Here is an 8782-nt window from a genome sequence, read left to right as displayed (position 1 = left end):
CGTTTTTGAGTCAAATCCAAGTGATTAACAATCCCTCCTAATCCCCGGTCCAGAACGATCCCTACTTACATACTTACTACAATTGTCAAAAAGAGGGTTTAATTTGTGTGCGTATAATTCTCGCATCAGCAACACATCCAAAAACCCGTGGTGAGAGCACTAAAACGAACTGTAGAGGCATGAATGTAGCAAGAACTTGCAAAGGTGTAAGAAAGTTCAATACTTTGGATGGCATGCGATTGATAAGGTAAGTGGCAGTCTGAAGAGCAACATCCCAAGAGGAGCCGAGAACATTTGCCCCAATCAATAGCGATCGAGCCGTTTCTAATAGCTGGCGATTTTTTCGCTCAACCACCCCATTCTGTTGAGGAGTCTGAGGACAAGTAGTCTCGTGGAGGATTCTGTGATTAGATAAATAATGTGCAAAATCATTATTAACATATTCACCGCCATTATCAGAACGCAAAATCCGGATTGTAGTAGAATATTGTGTCTGAACCATGGTGTGGAATGTCTTAAACGCCAGAAGCATATCACTTTTATGCTTAAGAAGGTATAACCATGTCATCCGTGTGCGATCTATGAAAGTTACAAACCACCTAATACTAGATGAAGTAGTAATCGGAGATGGTCCCCAAACATCTGAATGAACAAGACCAAAAAGAATAACACTTTTATTAGAATTCAACAAATAAGAAACACGGTGACTCTTGGCAAGTATCAAGTGTCACATTTAAAGTCTGAAATCGAACAACCAACAAATAAATCGGGAAACATATGCTGCAAATAACTGAAAGACGGATGACCCAAACGGTGATGCCATAACCGTATTTGATGCCGCTTGTGATCAATGGCTCCTTGGGCGAGATTGACCTGTCATGTACTGACATCGTCCACAAAATAAAGATCCCCCCTCTTAGTACCACGACCAATTATCTCCTTCGTGAGAATATCCTGAATAAGACAAAACTTCGGATACAATAGTACACAACAGTTTAATTGCTCAGTAGCTTGGCCAGGAGACATCAATTTATGCCTTAGTGAAGGTACAAGTAGTGTATGCAGCAAAGAGAGGGTAGGCGTGAGGCATACAGTGCCAGCGCCAGTTACCAGTGAGGTGACACCATTAACATTAGTAATATTTCGTCGAAGTGGAACAGTATCACAAGCTAAATCAGTGGGGTCATAGGTCATATGGTCTGTGGCACCGAAGTCAATGATCTAATCGGACTGAGTATCACCATTATTCATTTAAAAGCATAACCACAGTTACTTGAGGACTTCGGAGGCATGTTGTAAGAACTCGAAACAGGAGGAGGATCCATGGTAGGGTCGGTTAGGGTTGTAGTGTTTAGTATAAGGGTATGATCGATTAAGATGAGGTTATTTTCACCGTGGAGTGGTGGTACGTTCTCCATGGGAGGCTGAGTTTGCTTGAGGGAACGGGCAGAGCAGAAATCCTAGGATCTCTACTCTAATACCATGCTAATTAGAGCTTATTTTTGGGGCTTAATTTTCTAATATTATTCTTCTCACCAAGGAAGGAAATATATATTGTACAAGATTGATTTACAAGGAAAGAAACACCAAATAATATCTATCCTAATTACATCATGATTACAAGGACTCAAATAGGTAACAAAGCAAATTACAAAGATCAACTCTCCAACAACTTGAAGGTGAAAGTTAATCCACAAGGCAACCCACCTGCGTCTTTTTTCCACTAGAACAATCAAAATGCCGTCTTAGTTTCATAAAAGCATTTCTTTAGACTGGCTCGTCCCTATATTTGGTCATGTACTAGCCACTAAAGCTCTATTATTGTACTTGTGGTAACCAAATTTCCCCAGTTTCGGAGGGGTTGACGCCACGTGTACTAAAGCATATTTACTGGACAAAATATGTGTTATCGTAACACTTAAGGGATGTGTGTTTACCAAAAAAACATTAAAAAAAGGGGGATGTGTTATCGTAAATCACGCTTAGCAGAGGTGACACCTCTGCCGAGTCGGCCTGCATTCCATGCTTTCCGTGATGGGCCCACGCAAAGTTTTGCACATTAGGCCACCCCCACTCCCACTCAGCAGAGTTGGAGGCCTCTGCTCATGTGATGAGCTCACGCAAAACGGTACATTAGTCTGCTAATTATACGTATTGTTTTTTTCATTCTGTTTATATATATTCGTGAGTGGTGCAAAATTTAATTGTTATGAAGTGAAATTGCTTCTTTTCTTTTTATTACCAGCAATATTTCTATTTTAAGCTAAATCAAAAGACGAGAGAGAATTTGAATTTAGGATACAACGGCTTAAAGAGGGAGGCGAATGCACCAAATCAGTCCATCACTCGCTTCTTCTCTATTTGAACAATTAAAATTGCTTTTTTAGTTGCATAGAATTTTTCTTTTAAAAAAATAAAAAAATAAAAACTAGTTCATCTCTATATTTGATATCCACAGCCAAAGTTTATTGTAGTTTTGTAGAGTCTGACTTTAGAACCAACATTTGTTGGTATGACTGATTCATAATAAGATATTATTGTCATCAATAGAAAGTGTTGACACGTTGTAAAGACATTTTCAACCATATTAACTAGTATCAATGCTCGTCCATCCTTTAGGCATAAAGAATTTGTAATAGTTTGTATGCCTATATGTCTTCGGAAACATAAATAAGATATGGTTATGATTAATATTATAAAGCTTTTCATATGCATATGCATGAATATATGTGCTGCATAATGATGACTCTTGAACCGTTAAAAAAGGGTCTGCTTAGGTTCCCATGAGAAAAATGGAAAAAAATAAAATATACATGTGAGTGGCCGGAAGGCAAGGGAGATGAATCCTGATTGAATTACCTAAAATCTAGTTGGATTTTATTTTATTTTATTTTATTTGTTCAAGTAATCCAGTTGGATTAGGTACTGAATTCATCTCAAAGATTCAGGAACTAGGATTCTCTCCCCTCCTCTTTTTATCCCCTTCCATCCCCTCCTCTCATATTCTCTTATTTTTGTCTTTCTCTTGCTATAAAAAATTAATATAAGATGTTGACGTGGCTTAACCGTGACCGTTCAAATAGGAGGGGAGGGAAGGGGAGGGAAAAAAAATGGGGACAGAATCCTACTCCAAGATTCCGGGGGGGGGGGGGTGCAATAGATTTCTTTGTCCAATCCCTAGATTCTCTCAATTTGAGTTCTACCTAAACTTGTTTTACAACGGATCAACCCAAGGCATGCAATGTAACGCCCTGCAAATTTTCAGTTGAAATTTCGGGTTGCTACCACAATAGTGGCGTTGGGTGTGCAAAAGGTGCAGTGGCACAAGGCCCCGAACGGCCCTTTGGATCAACAACATTAACAAATCCACACATCCAATCGTTCTTCAAGATCAAGCCCAAAAGGCCTTGAAGATCCGTTCATCACCATTCTTCAAGATCAAGCCCGACGGCCCTTAAAGAAATCCGCACAACCATTATTCAAAGATTAAGCCCTGAAAGCCCTTAAAGAAGCTCCCACCTGTTCATCCTAAGATCAAGCCCCAACGGCCCTTTGGATCACCAACTTCAAGATTAAGCCCAAAAGCCCTCGAAGATCTGTTCGTCCCTGTTCTTCAAGATCAAGCCCCGACGGCCCTTGAAGAAACCTCCAACTGTTCATCCAAGATCAAGCCTCAACAGCCCTTGGATCAACAACTCGTCAACAAACCAACATCTTATAGAGATTGAATCAGAGGACCAAATTACAAAGAGATTGTAACCCCAAAATCATTAATACAAAATATTATTTTGTACACGTGTCCTTGTCTTGTTCATCATCAAGAACTTTCGTGTTTACAAATTTGGCACACCCAGTGGGACAATCTCTACCTCTCATCCCTTTCTCCGTTCAAGAAAACCAAAGCACACCTCCAAAATCAATGGCATCAAGCAAGGGACAAGCCGTTCTTGCAACCACCAAGGGAAGAAGCCTAAGCACTTCCGCCACGAATGGAGCATCCATTGGCAACACAACAACTCCTCAACATACCGCTTCAAAGTTGGTACCTCTAAGCGAGCAAAGGGAGCATCAAAGGCGCGAGTCCGTCATCAACTTGACCTTGCTAAGGGCACCGAAGCATGCTACTAAGGCGCACAAGATGACATCCCAAAATGGCAATAGGGTTCTTCATCAGCACCCTGGATGTCTGAAGGAAAGTCGTGTCTATTGGTTGCACAAGTCATGACCATCGGCATTACCTCTATCGAAGAACAACTGGCTCAAATGAGTGAAGCAATTACAAGGCTTACAAGGATCGCGGAGGAGAAAGACTTGCAAATCACCGCACTCATCAACCGAAGGTTGAGCCACTAAAGAGAGAAATTGACAAAGAAGATGAGCCTTTGGTGGAGAAAAACGTTGAGAAGCCAAAGCTAGACCAAGCAATAGTGCTTATAGGATCTCTTTCCATCCAGCAGCTTCATGTGGGAAACACCGTCAAAGCACAGGTGGGAAACACTTCGCGAGATACACTGCTATACTCAAAGCCATACACCAAGAAGATTGATAGCTTGCGTATATCGTCAAGGTATCAACCACCAAAGTTCATACCGTTTGACGGAAAAAAAAAACCCAAAGCAACATGTTGCCCATTTCATTGAAACTTGCAACAATGCTGGGACAGAAGGAGACTACCTCATTAAGTAGTTTGTGCGCTCGCTAAAAGGTAACACCTTTGACTGGTACACCGACCTCGAGCCCCAGTCTATCAACAATTGGGATCAGCCACTTTTACAGCACTCGCCGCACTGTGAGAATGTTGGAGCTGACCAGTACGAAACAATGGAAGGATGAGGATGAACATGTCGTCGACTACATCAATAGATGGAGTTTATTAAGTCTGGATTACAAAGATCGGCTTTCTGAAACCTCCGCCATTGAGATGTGCGTTCAAGGCATGCAGTGGGGACTACACTACATCCTTCAAGGCATCAAACCAAGAACCTTTGAGGAGTTAGCCACCCGCGCCCATGATATGAAGTTAAGTATCACCCATCATAGGAAGAAAGAACCGATCGCCGATTATAAGAACGACAAAGTTTTGGGGCCAAAAATGGATAAGGCTGCGTGGAAACCCACCAAGGAAGCAGTGACGGTCAACACAACTCCAGTCAAAATCTCTACACGAGGCAAGGCGATTCAAACCAAAGCTTTTCATGATCAATAAATGCGTAGACGCACTTTGAATGAGCTTGAGGAGAAGACTTAGCCATTCCCTGACTCCGATGTGGTTGCCATGTTGAAAAACTTGCTTGACAAGAAGGTGATCGACCTACCTCAATGCAGATGGCCGGAAAAGATGAATCATACTGACAGTCCAAGGTACAGTAAATTCCACCGCTTCATCAGTCATCCGACGAAAAAAAGCTTCGTGCGGAAAGATCTTATCATGAAGCTGGCTGAAAAAGGAATCATCGAGCTAGATCTTGACAATGTGGTGAAGTCAAACTATACCACCATCACTGCTGGCTCTTTCAACTCAAAATCTTCACCTCAACCGTTAGGGGTATGATCCAAAACCATGTCAGTCAAGTCAAGTAAAGTTCAAGTATGGACTCATGTCACTTCAAAGAAAATGCACAAGAAGCATATGTCTCCTCCACAAGTTCACCAATCGGAAAGGGGGCAAAGCAGCTCTCGTCAACCTCCAAAGCTACATGAAAGTGTTGAGGATAATGAAATTGTGATACGAAGATCATCTGTTGCCATCATGATGGGTGATTTCTTCCTCAAAGACTTCTTCAATCACTCGGTCAAGACTCTTTGCTATAAATATTGCAAAGAATACCTCTCCTAGATCGTTTCACAATTTCAAAAAAAAAGCTCCTCGATCGCACGAGCCTAAAAGGCGACAACCAAAGCTCCTTGTCCGCACAAGCATAAAAGGCAACAATAAAAGCTCCTTGTCTGCACAAGCTGAAACTGCAAACGACACCAAATGCCCCTTGCCTGCACGAGTTGAAACTGCAAATGGCACCAAGATGTTCCTTGCCTGCACGAGTTGAAACTGCAAACGGCACCAAATGCTCCTCGCCTGCATGAGCCTAAACTGTACACAGCACAATGCCCTTCGACTGCATAAGCCTAAACTGTACACGGCACAACGCTCCTTGCCTACACGAGTTGAAACTGCAACACAGCACCAAGTGCTCCCTGCCTGCAAGAGCTGAAACTGCGAGATGGCATTAAGCGCTCCTGGCCCGCAAGAGCATAAACTGCGTACGACATCAAAAGTCTACAATTTAAGTCCATATCACAGTCAGTTGATGGAAATGAATGGCAGAAGCAACTGCACTTTTGTCCATTTCAAGCTTGATTCCCTCAGCTTCAACATCACCACCCACCTTCAGCCCTCGCGGTTTAAAGGTTCAATCACCATGACTACAGCAAATCCAAGCTCTTCCACGGCCGCCTCATCGTCTTCCTCCCTTCATTGAAAGGGCAGCACCAGCACCTGCACCAGTATCTTAAAACTCTCGCCAATCTCTACCAAATCATTCCGGATTCCCAAAAGCGCATTTGATTGCGATAGAGAATTGGACGAAGGAACGTCGTCATTTGATGGCAATGATGGTGCTGAGGGAGATGGGGCTGCATTCCGGGCTCACATGCTTTGCTGGCTTCTCAGCATACCTCATTGGTTCCACCGGAGACTTTGGATATCTGTCCTCTAGTGACTTCAAATTCTTCAAGACCACAGCGCCCTGCTCCAACCTTACTTCTTCATCTTTAGTTTCTGGATCTTCTTCCGAGGCTCCAGCTCGCCCTCGACTCCTTCCTCACCGCTATCAAATGACTAGCCGGTCGTGAAGCTCAACGCTTTGCACTACCTCCAAGCTCGACTCCAGCTCTCTGTCCGTCTTCATCCTCCTTTGCAAGCCCTTCTGTCGATCAGCCTCAACAGCACGTGCACCTCCTCCTCCGTCTTCTCTAGGACTCGGCTTGGGTTTTCACCCACAAAACCAGCCTTGCATAGCACCATATATAAAATAAAAAAATAAAAAAAAATGATGGAATCTTGGTAGACAGCACCATGCAAAAAAAAAAAAAAAATAATAATAATAATAAAAGTTATAGAGGTTTCGATGCATCAGGCACCATCTAAAAGAAATAAATAAAAAATGATAGCCAACATTTGTTAAGGGATGGTGGCGTGCAGAAAGCAAAAGGGACAGACATGCAAATTGGGAAGAAATATATATATATATATATATATATATTTTGATGGTGCAAGGCACACCGACAGCACAAAAAAGAAAAAGAAAAAAAAATATATATATACACACACACACACACACACTTAATGAAATAGAGCTCATTTATTGATTTCCCTAAAAATTTACATAAATGTACATTTTACAAGAGTCAAAATAAATAAAATAAAATAAAGGAGGGAGCCTTCACAAAGGTTGATCAGGCGGCGCCTCATCACTCGGCGGAACTCCAGGAAGAAGAGGTGCCAGAGGTTGATTGTTGGGAGCCTCAACACTTCGTAAAACTCCAGAGGACGAACGCAATAGGTGCCTCTGGAGTAAAGCCACAAACATCTGATGGTCACTCTGAATCCGACTTTCGGATTCCTAAAGCTGGTCAAGCTTTCTCTTCATGCTCATTGAGTAACTATTGGCAAGCATGTGCAACTCTCTATTTTCATGCTTAAGCCCTCTAATCTCTTGCTTAAGACTCGCCACCTCAGCCATAAGTGACTCAACTGGACAAGTTCGAGCAAGAAGGCGTTGGCTCATGTTCGATACAAAGCTCGCACATTGAACACTAAAAGCCAAAGAGTCTTGAACAGCCAGCTCATCAGACCGCTTGGAAAAGATCCTATTATCCTTGGGGGTGAGAAGATTTCTAGCAACCGCCGTAGCGGTTATGTCGTTCTTCATCACAGAGTCCCCAATTGTAAGAGGACCGTTGAAGGATACAAAGGATGGGTGCCATATGTTGTCTTGAGAAGGCATGTCGGCATCTTCCCCAACATTCAAATCAAGACGACGATCAGACGGGCAAGCCATTTGCAAAAATGAGGAAGGAATAAGAGGTCAGGTAAATCAAAATCTCAGAAATACAAAAAGGGCAGCTTCTACATGCAGAAACTCTCAAGCATGCTTTTGAAACACAATTGTTGCCTCTATAAAAAAAGAAGGGGCAACAGGGTTGTTCATTTAGAAATCGAAGAAGCGCTTGCTCAAAAATCGAAGAGGCGTCTGTTCAGAAATCGAAGAGACGCTTGCTTAGAAATCAAAGAGGCATTTGTTCAGAAATCAAAGAGGTATCACCCTCCAAACCTCAAAAGTCGGGCCAGTTGTTCAAGGATTGAAGAGTCATCACTCTCTGAATTTCAAAAACCGGATTTGCAGGATCAAAACTTGTTAGCATCTTTCACACGCAACCTCAGCTTTACGGACATTACGGGCAACTTTATCAAAGATTTCTGACAAAGTTGAAAATGTGTGAATCTTACTGTTTAAATTACCCAACAGTTGCCAACAATAGTAAAGGAACAGTACCACCACTTGCTATTAGGAAATCCCTATATATGTCGACCTTCATCTTTCATAGCAAGGCAGACCTGCAAAAAATGCCTAACTCTTCCTCACCTCCGAGAGGACACTCTCAGTGAAGCCTCTCGAAATACTCAGTTTTCTTCCTCCCCAAGGATACCTCTACAAACAAGTTACACCAAAGCAAAAGTATCACATATCATCAAGGTTGAAAGCAAAAGTATCTCATATCATGT

At 42.3% G+C, this 8782-nt stretch overlaps 1 pseudogene; it reads left to right on the top strand.

Moving 5' to 3' along the window:
- The first annotated feature begins 4936 nt into the window (after positions 1-4936).
- LOC148693038 (uncharacterized) lies at positions 4937-5884 on the top strand (annotated as a pseudogene).
- Positions 5885-8782: the final 2898 nt, after the last annotated feature.

Source organism: Pyrus communis, chromosome 11 (assembly GCF_041283825.1).
Source record: "Pyrus communis isolate YQ-2024b chromosome 11, ASM4128382v1, whole genome shotgun sequence".
NCBI classification, from domain to species: Eukaryota; Viridiplantae; Streptophyta; class Magnoliopsida; order Rosales; family Rosaceae; genus Pyrus; species Pyrus communis.
Note: the sequence above shows the minus strand (reverse complement) of the source record. Positions and strands in the feature narration are given on the sequence as shown.